The following is a 12,597-nucleotide window of genomic DNA, read 5'->3' as shown; positions in this document are numbered from 1 at the left end:
ATTATTTATTACTGTTCACATTTTCCTCACACATCATTTGATAGAGATCAATAATTAGAAGAAACTTTAAAAATATAGTTTATTAGGAAATGTTTTTAAGGTTAAGGGTTTCTTTTACGTTAAAGAACAATTAAGGAATTGAATTGTGTAAGACAGGATTTAAAAGTTATTTCTTGCACTTTTAATAATGAGTCATTACTAGTTAATATATACTCTAAATTGCTTAATTATCTTATTCGATGCAATATCTTTTAACTTTATGTTCCGCTATATAGATTATATTTTCTCACTAAATAATTTAAAAATTGGTAACTATGTTGAACGAATGTAAACCATCGAACTAGAGATAAATTATACAACAGACACAGTTAAGTCTGCATAATATATTGACTTACATGTCTAGAAATTGACAATGAGGGTCGGTTGAAAACAAACCTTTACGACAAAATAGATGATCTAAGCTACTCAAATGTGAACTTAAATTTATATGTAGCAATATTCCGGCAGCCACAGCTGCATACGGAGTACCTATCTCCCTAATGATACGATATCCCCGGGCTTGTATTTCCTATCATGATTTTCCTTGATAGAGGGTTGCTGCTCACAAGCAAGCTATTAAACAAAGAGTTCCAAAAGGTGAACTTGAAATCATCCCTTCGTAAATTTTACGGACGCCATCACGAGTTGGTTGACCGTTATTGAATAACTGTTTCACAGAAGATATCGGATATGTTCCTTACGTCTTTACTACAATTCCCTTCCCTTTTCATAAATGTGACATACCGAATTAAACTATTTATCGGGTTTGTAATAACATGAGCAACACGACGCGTGCCACATATGGAGCAGGATCTGCATACCCTTCCGGAGCACCTGAGATCGAACCCACAATTTGGTGGGCTTCGTATTGATTAGTCTTAAGTTTTCTATGTTGTGTTTTGTACAACTATTTATTTGTCTGTTTGTCTTTCTCATTTTTAGCTATGGCGTTGTCAGTTTATTTGTTATCTATGAGTTTGACTGTAACTCTGGTATCTTCCGCCTTTCGTTTATGTGTGTCTCACATTAATCATACAAATTAACCATATACTTGGAATCATAAAATATTCATTTTTTTGTACATGTATATGCCAATTTTTGCAGATTATGCGATTCAAAAACCACTAAAATAGGATGTACATGCATTACAAATTCGGCACGAATTATAACAAATAGCTTTTGGTATTATTTACAATTTTAATTTCGCGACGTCTTTTTAGAATAAAAATAACAAGTTTTGGCATAATATCAAATATCTTAATATTTGCGAATCAAAGAATAATATTTTTTTTACCGTTTGTCAAATTATTCAAATATTCATCAATTTTTAGAGATCCAGAACAAAATAATTCTCAAGTGGAAACTATTGTTTCCTTTGAAGCTAGTACATACATATACTGACCATTTTTAAATCATTGATACCCAATACTATATTTGAATTTCAACTACTGTTAACTTACTTATATTAAATGTATCCCCTCTGGTCTCAGTAAACAGTCAGATGATCTGTTTGTAAAACTGTTTTTCTATAAATGATAAAGCTTTCTAAATATAATTAAATATATTTTAATTGATAACTATTTATATACCTGATGTAAGGTTTCTAAATATAAGATCAAATCTAGAACGCTTGTCGAGTTTGTTAATACTTAAAAGTTGTATTTCAATTTTATTTTTCTTGAATTGATTTCATTTTCAAATTATCTTTTATTGACATGCATAAGTAAGGAATCTGTGTTTGTCGTCTGTTTATGCGGTTCCTACGTTTTTCTCGTTTCTCGCTTTTATATAGATTATACCGTTGTTTTTTTGTGTTTTTTTTAATAGGTTTACACTGGCAATTCATGGGGACATTTATAGCTTGCTTTCGGTGTGAGCAAAGGCTCCATGTTGAAGGCAGTACCTTGACCTATAATGGTTTACTCTTATAAATTGTTGTTAGGATTGAGAGTTGTCTTATTTGCACTCGCACCACATCTTCCTTTATCTGTAAAATGTAAAGGGAATTCAAAGCAAGACATTATAGAATATTTTGTATAATTAATAATATTAGTTTTGATACTATTTTCCTGTCTTAAATTTCCAACTAACCAAAACATTGAAAAAACGAAAGGAAAAAAAATCACAATCATTAATAATAAAATCATATACAATGTTCAAAACATAAGTAAGTCTTCTCGGTTGTGAAAAAAACAACTGTAAAGCTTGTAGTGTTTCTACAAATTTGTTTATACATCAGTATTTTCTTTTCGAGAATTATTCCTGGAGAAGTATTTAATGGTATTATTTTGAAATTTAGCGTTTTCAGTCTAAGATTTTCGTAGGGACGAACGTTCACAGTTGGAAGACAGTATCTATATTTGAATAATAAAGTTGAATCACAACACCTTGATGCATACATAAATTCAAAATGGAATGCATGAACGTACAATAGGATGTCGTTTCTATTGAAGCAACACTGCTAAAGTGAATAAAGTAGATGGTCTGTCGATTTCATCATAGATATGTTCAATTAGAGGTGAGAAAAAAATAGAACGGGAATCTGTTTTGTTGTCTCACCTTGGCGTAGTCGTTCGGTATTCTGATTCCGATGGCGGTGGTGGCCTTAGCAATTTGTTTACGTTTTTATGCAGAGTCAGTTTAAGTTATTTGGTATGCAGTTATATAAACATTGACAAATCGCATTACAATGGAAATTATCTGCAGCTTTTTAAGTTCTAAACTTTTGCATGTTTTTTTCATATTTATATTCACCAGGTTTAAATTTGTGATTAAATCAGTTTAAAGGGAACTACGAATATAAGGTCAATGATAGATGGTATTGGATAGTTCTTCAAAAGGATAAGCCTATATGTATATGCAGTTGATAAGTCCTATCCGAGACACTTTAAACTGTATCTTATTCCAGATCTTATATTGCTGATCATTTGTTTTCGTCTACAAAGGGTTTCGATAGAAAAGAATTGAAGGGGGATATTGCAAGACATTAATGGAGGATGAAACATTCTAAATAAGGATTTCTTCAACGTTACGATGAATACGTTATTTATAACACTTAACTTCAACACAATAGTTAACTAACCGGACTGCATAGAAGATTTTTTTGTGAAAAGACAACACCTTTTCACAACATTAACCTAACAATGTTAGATCTGTTAATTTGCTTTGGCACATTTTGTGTTCATCTCGCGCATGGATTCAAACCCATGCTAATGAGATATATATATACATATATATTATATTTAAGGCTGTGTAGCATATTTTCAACATTTATTTGCCTCAAACCTCTATAAATTTAAACCAAAAATATCAAAATCATGTACAACCACTTCTTTTACTCTTGGTCTTTCTCAAAATTCAATTTGGCCGCAATCCAAATGTAATCAAAGAGCTGTTCATTCGCTTTGTAAGTGTTTTGTTGTTTGTATTGATTTTGTGTCATTGGTGGAGACCCATATTCTCTGTTTTTCTATTGTGCTGGTTAAATTCCAAGTTCTATGAGGTGAAACATTGAGATCATATGTGGAATCAGTAGGTCAACACAACAAAATATCTATTACTTATAGTTTACATTTCATTCGTAACCATGAGTAAAACGATACTGTTTTTCGTTCCCAATAACATTAAGCCATATAAAACTGAGATCAATATGGTTTCCATATACACAAAAATAAACAAGTATAAATAGTTACGCGTTTTGATATTTGATATTTTTTTAACAAGGTTCATTAATTAATAAGAACACTAGATTCTAAATTGAAATGTGGAATGGAGGCTTCATGAGCAGAACTTGAACATACTAGATGTTTAAAAAATACATGATTGCTAATCTTGTATAATGTTTTCAATTTTTTATTGTTTAGAGTGACGTTCAATATATTATCTAACTTTTAAATTACATCCTAATTAGATGTCAAAATTCAATTTTGTTTTCTGAGACACTTTCAGATAATTAATTAAAATTTAAATCCAGTTATTTTAACAGTATCATGTCTTTAGTTTCCAGATACATGTGGTTGCTAGTTGCTCTTTTCAGATACATCGTTCTGAGAATAAGAGTAAATGTTTAAAAACAATCAATTACTTTGCAGTTGGTCTCATGATTATGTCTAGAACTACAGACTGCATAAAATGTATGAATATATTGGTTTGATTGCCATTTAGCAGCTAATGTTTAATTAAGTTATGACATACATATGTTGTAGTTAAATTTTTGTATAATTATGTTGTAAGGCACCAAACGAATAGCATTCCTTTGGAAATCAAACTAATTAGAAAAGTTGCTATAAACGTACGAATCAAGAATTATGTAAGAAATCTAAAAAGCATTTTTTGCACTTAAAATGCTGGGTTTATTTTATTTGAAACATGACCGAATAATTTTGTCATCCAAATTATTTGATACTTTTATTCGATTCAATTTAATTCAAAATTTTATCTACGTCTCACAAATTAAGCATACAAATAAAAAATACAATCATAATACATATAAATATATTTGCAGGTATATGAAAGACGATAACAGCTTCAAACAATTAACATGAATAGATTAAAAATCAAATATCATAAACGACTATTTCCTGACAATCTGTAAAGTTGTTTAAATTATATTTTCATCAATTTGATTCGCCGAATTAGACACAACTTTTTGGAATATACTTGTTTGGCTTTCTAACTATTTTGATCAGAGCATCACTGATGAGTCCTATGTAGACGAAACGTGTGTCTGATGTATCAAGTTATATGTCTGGTATCTTTGGTTGCTATTATGAAATTCAGTAATGCGAATTTGTCTAAGATAGTTGTAAACAAGACAATGGAAATAGCATGCTTCTCATTTTTAGCAGTTTATTAACAATTAAATAACTTAAAGATGGTTTATTTTTACTCCTTTTTTTGTTGATTAAGTAACTTTCCGACACAAGTTGTTCGTTAATGTTTTCCTTTTAAAACACAAGAAATTTAAGATAAAATTCTTTTATATTTTAAATGCACTTCCCCTTCTCGAAAATTTTTTTATATGTCTTAGCTTAAAACTATTATTGAAAATAAAAAGAATGGTCGGTTCCTATGATGAAATAATAACATGATACTTTCCATTCAAACAATTGTTTCTTTTTATACACTTTCTCATCTTTACATTATGCATGTTTTGAATTCCGTATACCTAAATTGAATTTAAACAATCATAAACTTACTTAGATTTGTCTTCGCCTGTCACAACAAACAGAGTGATTTGTGTATAAATACCCACCACTTAATAATCAAAAGTTTTCTAATTAAAACGCAATTGATCACTTTCTATTTATATACTCGATGTAAGGTTCTAAATATAAGATGGAATCAAAAACGCCTGATAGGTTTGCTTATATTGATGTAGTATGAATTTTAATGTTAGTTGTCTAGAAATGTGCTTTTTCAGAATACAGTTTATTCACATGTCAAATATAGTGAAGGTAAGCAGACGTTATAGAATATTTTAGTAAAAATCTATTGCTGTCAATACTATTTTTAATGCTTGAATTTCCAATTTATTCAAATATTGGAAATTTAAGAGAGAAAAAATCCAAACGCCTAAAAATAAAACAGAGAGTAAATCATATACCATGCACAATAGATAAAAAAGGCATTATTTTAAAGGTAAAGGCCTATTCGATTGTAACGATTTAAACTATTATGCTTATAGTATTTCAACAAGCTACTTTATTCAACATTGCGTTCCTTTCAAGAATTATTGATGCATAGGCACTAATGATATTTAGCGTTTGCATTATAAGATTTTTATGGGGAAGAAGAAGTATAGTTTTCAGCCAATATATTTAGTTTATATATAAAGTGGAGTATATATTAATGTCTGTTTGTTTTGTTCTCACATCTTTTTCAATATAATGGAATTGTATGCGACTGTCATACAAGTGAGAGGTTTCGCTAGCTATCAAGTCAGGTTGAATCCATCATTTCCTTATAAGCCAATGCCTTTACCAAGTCAGGAATATGATAGTTGTTATCCCTTCGTTTGGAGTGTTTGAGCTTTTGATTTTGCCATTTGATGAGGAACTTTCCTTTTTTCGAATTTTCCTAGGAGCTCAGTAGTGTTTTGCTCACAGACTAAATCAGGCATCAAGTAAAATCTAAACTAAATTTTGTACCCGGCCGTAGCCTCCAAATATTGGACATAATCCTCGAAACTTATGTAAACATTTGTTATCTGCTCGTATTAATTTCAGATATCAAAATATATTAGTTTATTTACATATGACAATACCCGATATCATGTTAAGGTGGATGGGGTATAAAATAAAATTCATATATATTTTTTCATAATTTTGTCAAATATATATATATATATATATAATTCTTTGTTCACAAATATGATGATAAAAAGTATGGGTCACCAGGCTTTTTTCATGATACAGGTAATTCAGAATTGTCAGATTTTGTATATGCTATGCATGGATAACCAAATTTTGTTTTATAAAAAGAAAATTACATCATAAAATTTTAAGATATGATGTGAGAAGATAGCTCTAACAGTATACTTACAGATGAGAAAACTTCATATGGGGTCACCGGACTCGTTTTCTTGCTTTACTAGTATTATAAAATAGGGTAAAAGTAACTTTAAAAGTAAATAATCTGATCAGAATTTGTTGTCTGTTGAGGTGGTTCATACATGTAAGTGTTTCTCGTTTCATGTTTTTAATATTGGTTAAACCGTAGTTTTCCCGTTTGCATTGTTTTACACTAGTCATTTGTTGGTGCCCTTAATAGCTTGCTGGCCGTGTGAGCCAATGCTCCGTTTTGAAGACCGTATATACATTGGCCGATAATGGTTTACTTTTATTATTATGACGTGGATGGAGAGTTGTCTAATTTGCACTCGCACCACATCTTCTTATATCTATTTATCTATTTATCTAAGTTGTCTCCACACATAACTAAATAATCTCCTTATATGTGGCAAAGTTGAAAGAAATACTAAACAAAACTATTCTTGTTCAGTTTTGTACAATGAAGCCGTAAATATAGGTATAGGAGATGTGGTACGAGTGCCAATGAGACAACTCTCAATTCAAAAAACAATTTATAAAAATAAACCTTTATAGCTCAAGGTACGGCCTTCAACACGGAGCCTTGGCTCACATCGAACAACAAGCTATAAAGGGCCCCAAAATTACAATTGTAAAACCATTGTATCACAAGCCCAGTAGTCAGCACTTTTGTGCTGACATGAATTATCATTGATATGGTTATATTTATAAATTAACTGTTGATAAAATTTTGAATTTTTAAAATACTAAGGCTTTTATGGGCTATTTTCTGTTTGACAATCCGTTTTTTCATAGCTAGACCGGCTATCGGTCCAGAAAAACATGTAAAAAATAATCTTGCTGCTCTTATAAATCATCTTTGAAGGCTAAATTAGCACACAGCTGTCTTAAAATGAATTTTATTACACAATAACTTTCCTATTTGAAAAATCCACCGGGGCTAAAATGCGAAACTAAACTCCTAACTGTATATTGCAACCTTAGCAACACGACGGGTGCCACATGTGGAGCAGTATCTGCTTACCCTTCCGGTGCACCTGAGATCACCCCTAGTTTTTGGTGGGGTTCGTGTTGTTTATTCTTTATTTTTCTATGTTGTGTCATGTGTACTATTGTTTGTCTGTTTGTCCTTTTCATTTGTAGCTATGGCGTTGACAGTTTATGTTCGATTTATGTGTTTGACTGTCCCTCTGGTATCTTTCGTCCCTCTTTTAAACAATAGTCATTTTCTATATTAAAAGACACACGAATCACATACTACTCTCGAAATTTGCACCTTTCAAGCAGGTGTATACGAAAACTATCATATAATTTCTTTGTTGGTTGTCCGAGAAATAGAAATGAAAATATATAACTGAATGCAACATTAAAAGAAAAATAACAAAAGTACCGAACTCCAAGGAAAATTCAAACGAAATATAGTTCTAGTGTTATGCTTAACATTGCCATTAAAGCGGGAGGTTTGGCTAGTCACAATTTTTTTTTTCTTAAAATTTCCTCTGCCAAGTCATGAACATAGAGCTGTTGTTATCTTACAGTTCGTTTCTGCGTGTATTGAATTTTAGTGTTTCGGTTGTGTCGTTGCTTTCCTCTTATATTTGATGTGTTTCATTCAGTTTTAGTTTGTAACCCGGATTTGTTTTTCTCAATCGATTTATGACTTTCGAACAGCGATATACTACTGGTGCCTTTATTTTCCATTATTTAGTCATGCATCCAAAAATTAATAAATGCAAAAAAAAAACGTTTCCCTGATAAATGTAAGTTAAGTTATAGTTATTGACCAAGCAAGTCGTATATAGAAGTTAATCTGCACAGCTCAGGTGACCCTTATTAACCCGAACGACGAAGGAGTTCGGGTTAGAGGGTCACCCTGAACGTGCAGATTAACCTCTACATACCGATTTGATTGGCCAATAACTGTTTTAACACATGACGTCATTAATTTACAAGAACGTTTTAGATGTGGACGATGTTCCGCAATCCACGGATCCTTTGAAAGTTCCTTGTAGGCTTGTAGGGTAAAGAAAGGGGTAAATACGACTTTGGTAAGTTTTTTATTGAAAACTTTTTTTGGGGTATAGACCTACTGTAAAATTGCGATTTGATGGTAGATTTTTTTGAATGTTTCTGTTAAATCTATTCCCATTTTTTATTTAATAAATGACGATTAAGACTTTGACAAATTGTGTACTTTCAAATTGTTGTATGAAAAAAAACATAACTGAAAGGATAATTGAGCTCTTGAATTTCTTTCCCTCAATAATATGCTTAAAAAGAGAAAGGTAAACCGAGGAAGATAACCTAAACTTTAAATGTTGAATAAACAGAAAATACGTTTTTCTTTCCAATCTTTTACTCCCCCTCCACAAAATTTTGTATTTACTGTATTACTTTTTTAAAACACGTACATCTAAATGAAGTCTGTTTGATCTCTAGCTAATCTCCCTGTTTTAAAAGAAACCGTTAACATGACCCCTTTAAATTCGTCTGGTGTTCCTGTCGATTTCTTGACATATTCGTTATGTAAAAATGTCAGCTTTAAAAGGTGGAATCTAAAAGAAAGATTATGTGTCGCTGCGACAAAAGTCGTAAATATGCAAGACATATGGAGTAATTAATAACGACGATGGCGGCGGTACCAGCGTCAGCGTCGGCGTAGAGTATGTGTATAAAAGTTTATTTATATTTCAGAAGGTAGGAGACCTGGATGCTTCATACCTTGTATTCTTATACCTTGTGCTACGAAATTTTTGTCTGTCATATATCAACAGTCTATGATCTCATTTCCATTGTTCAGTGACTGCTTGGAAATGTCTTTATTTTTGTGTACTGTGAAATTTCCTTTTATAGTGAGAAATGTGATAACTTTATTTGATATATAGGTTCCTTCCAACGGCTACCTATCCGTCATTCATGGTTCACCTGACCTCTACCTCATTTTATTGATCAATGATCAGGGATCATGATTAAAGTTACGTGATGTCCTCATCTCAGATACGATAAGCAGACGGTCACCTTCATTTATCTGACCTTGATAGATATAAGAAGATGTCGCATGTGTGCTAATGAGACATCTCTCTCATCCAAGTCGGTCACAATTTGTAAAAGTAAACCATTATAGGTCAAAGTACGGTCTCCGTCACGGAGCCTTGACACACATCGAAAGGCAAGCTATAAAGGGCCCCAAAAATAACATGTGTAAAACCCTTCAAACGATAAAAAAAACCAACGTTCTAGTCTAAATAAAAAAACGAGAAACAAGAATCACTTATGAATTACACCAACAAACGATTCCTGACAAATGCAGCGGGTGTAAACGTTTTCTATACGTACCAAACTTCGCCCTTATCTGAAACAATATAGTGTAACATCACAACATAAAATTAAAAAGACACAATATAAAATATCAATTGAAATGGCTTAACTCAATAAAAGACTTGTTAACATGCACTTCATTTTTATGGTTCATTGGTCAATGTTCCTGTAGCTTTTTACTTTACGATTACTTGGATACTATAAGCAATTTATCAATTATATTTAGTGTATGGAATGGTTAACATGTCTGTCTGCTAAAGTTCGTCTTGTCTTGACCTCATTTGCATAGTTCATTAGTCAAAAATATTTAGTTTTCCTGGTTAAGCCTGTTTCTTGGATATTATAATCAATATTTCAACTGTATTTTGTGCAAGGAATTATTGTAATGTGCACATGTATATATGTATCATGTACCATCTTCCCTTAACCTCATCTTCTTGTTCATTTGTCAATGTTAAGTTTTCACCGTTTGTATTTGTTTATACGATAGTAAATGCAAAACAAATTTCCACTGAACTTAGTGAAGGGAATGATTTTAAGGTGTACATGTCAGTTGGCCTTATTGTCATCGATCATTGATACTGTTGAACTGATGTCATACTTGCAGTTAAACCTTTATTCATAAGAAATCCATTATCAATTAAATCATTGTCACTTCAGCAGGATGTACATGTCAGCATGTGACTCTTATGCTACATATATATATGGAACGTGGAAAGGTAACATATGGCCTAGTACGCCGCTAGATTAAAACTGACGTGGAAAGGTAACATATGGCCACCGAAAGCTCTTTATTGAGAGCCCAGGTGGTCGTGTGGTCTAGCGGGACGGCTGCAGTGCAGGCGATTTGGTGTCACGATATCACAGTAGCATGGGTTCGAATCCCGGCGAGGGAAGAACCAAAAAATTGCGAAAGCAAATTTACAGATCTAACATTGTTGGGTTGATGTTTAGACGAGTTGTATATACATTATGTACACAGCCATGTATCGCCATCATTGATGGCGATCCGATGGATACATCTGTTGTAGGGTTGTCACTGACTCAGACGTATATATGGAACAGATATACATACATTAATTTAAAGAATGTTGTTTTTCAAATTCTCAACGAACTACCGGTGGGCGGAAGAGCATATGCCGACTTATTTTATGTCTCCACGGCGAAAAATGTGCTCTCTTGTCTATGTAAAACATAAAAAGTCGAAACCAGATTAAGTAAGAGTAATTGAAAGTCCTGAAAATCACCTCCTTAACAAACGATTTAGAAATTTTAATTTAAATGATATAAAATAAAGAATAAGAGAATAAGCTTTGGGATTCTTTTAAAACTTATCAGTCTAAATGGGTTCTTGGTACTTTTGACAATTTGGTCAATTTCAATAATAAAAGAGGGAGAGCCAATTTGCCGGCAATTTGTTTCATTCGATAAGATAGGTAAATCATGGTCCTAACTACACAATAATTTTGACCACTAAATTAGACTCAACTAAAATATGCATTTTGCCGTGCAGACAGACAGGAGCCAGCATTTAATAAAAATTTTATTTCAGTACAATACAATAATCTCATATATACATATGCAAACATCATATATAATAGTCATAATAGTATCTATACTAAGTAATTTAACACACAACTTTGTGAACCAAAAAATATACTTCCGGCAACAATAGTAATAAATATCTATTAACTTCCAATAACATTCCAAATGATAAATATCATATTATGAATACCCGTCATAAACAGACACTCGCCGCCCAGGAAAAACCAACTTATAAAGTTTGGAAACCTGCGCACGGAGCAATGCAAGAACCGTTTCTGGGTAATGATGCCGTACTCGGCCATTATGATCATGATTATATAAAAAAAAACAATTTTATAAACAAAAAAAGAAAGTTTTAAAGTTTTTATACGATGTCTACGGCTAGAATGACCACCTAGACAATTTTTTCACGAACATGCGAAAAACAAATTTACATAACAAAACATTAGGTCACCTGACCAATCGAATCATACATCATTGACCCATACAAAATATAATAGAAACTTTAAGACAGTATTTTTCCGCTATACTGCGAAACGCTGAAAAATATATTTTTAAATAGCCCAAATAGAGGCTAATTATAGTACATGAAAATACGTCACATCATCTATTTTCATACCTTGTACAGGTATTCCTATACAAAAACCAAAATAAGTCTTCATAACATGTTGTATAAGTTTCTTGTCGTGCCTTTCACTCGTACACGGACGACACAGTGTAAAAACAAGTTGTTTTCTTTAAAAACAAGAAAAGCAATACATGAACCTAAGACCGCTGACTGCCGGGTCACCAAAAGATTGTTGCTGAATTTATGTTTGCTTTTGAATTGAAATAATTGACTGTGAATAGAAGAGGTTGAAAGTATATATTTACAGCTTCTATTTGAATAGTTATTTTAAGGCTCGACTATTTTATTTATTACTCGGGAATGTACATAATGTTTCCCATTATAACTCTTTGGCAAATCTATATTATTTCTACTAATCGGATGATTTATGCAAATTGCACAAACCCGTCGCAATATAAATTTATGCACTCAGTTTTATTTTATAATCTAGAATTCTGGAAGCATTCATTTTATCTATCATATCTTTATATTTTGTTTTCATGGTAGATGTTGTATGCGGTAAAACCTGTTGAATTT

The sequence above is a fragment of the Mytilus trossulus genome, chromosome 10 (genome assembly GCF_036588685.1).
Source record: "Mytilus trossulus isolate FHL-02 chromosome 10, PNRI_Mtr1.1.1.hap1, whole genome shotgun sequence".
Lineage (NCBI taxonomy): Eukaryota > Metazoa > Mollusca > Bivalvia > Mytilida > Mytilidae > Mytilus > Mytilus trossulus.
This window is presented reverse-complemented; position numbering follows the sequence as displayed.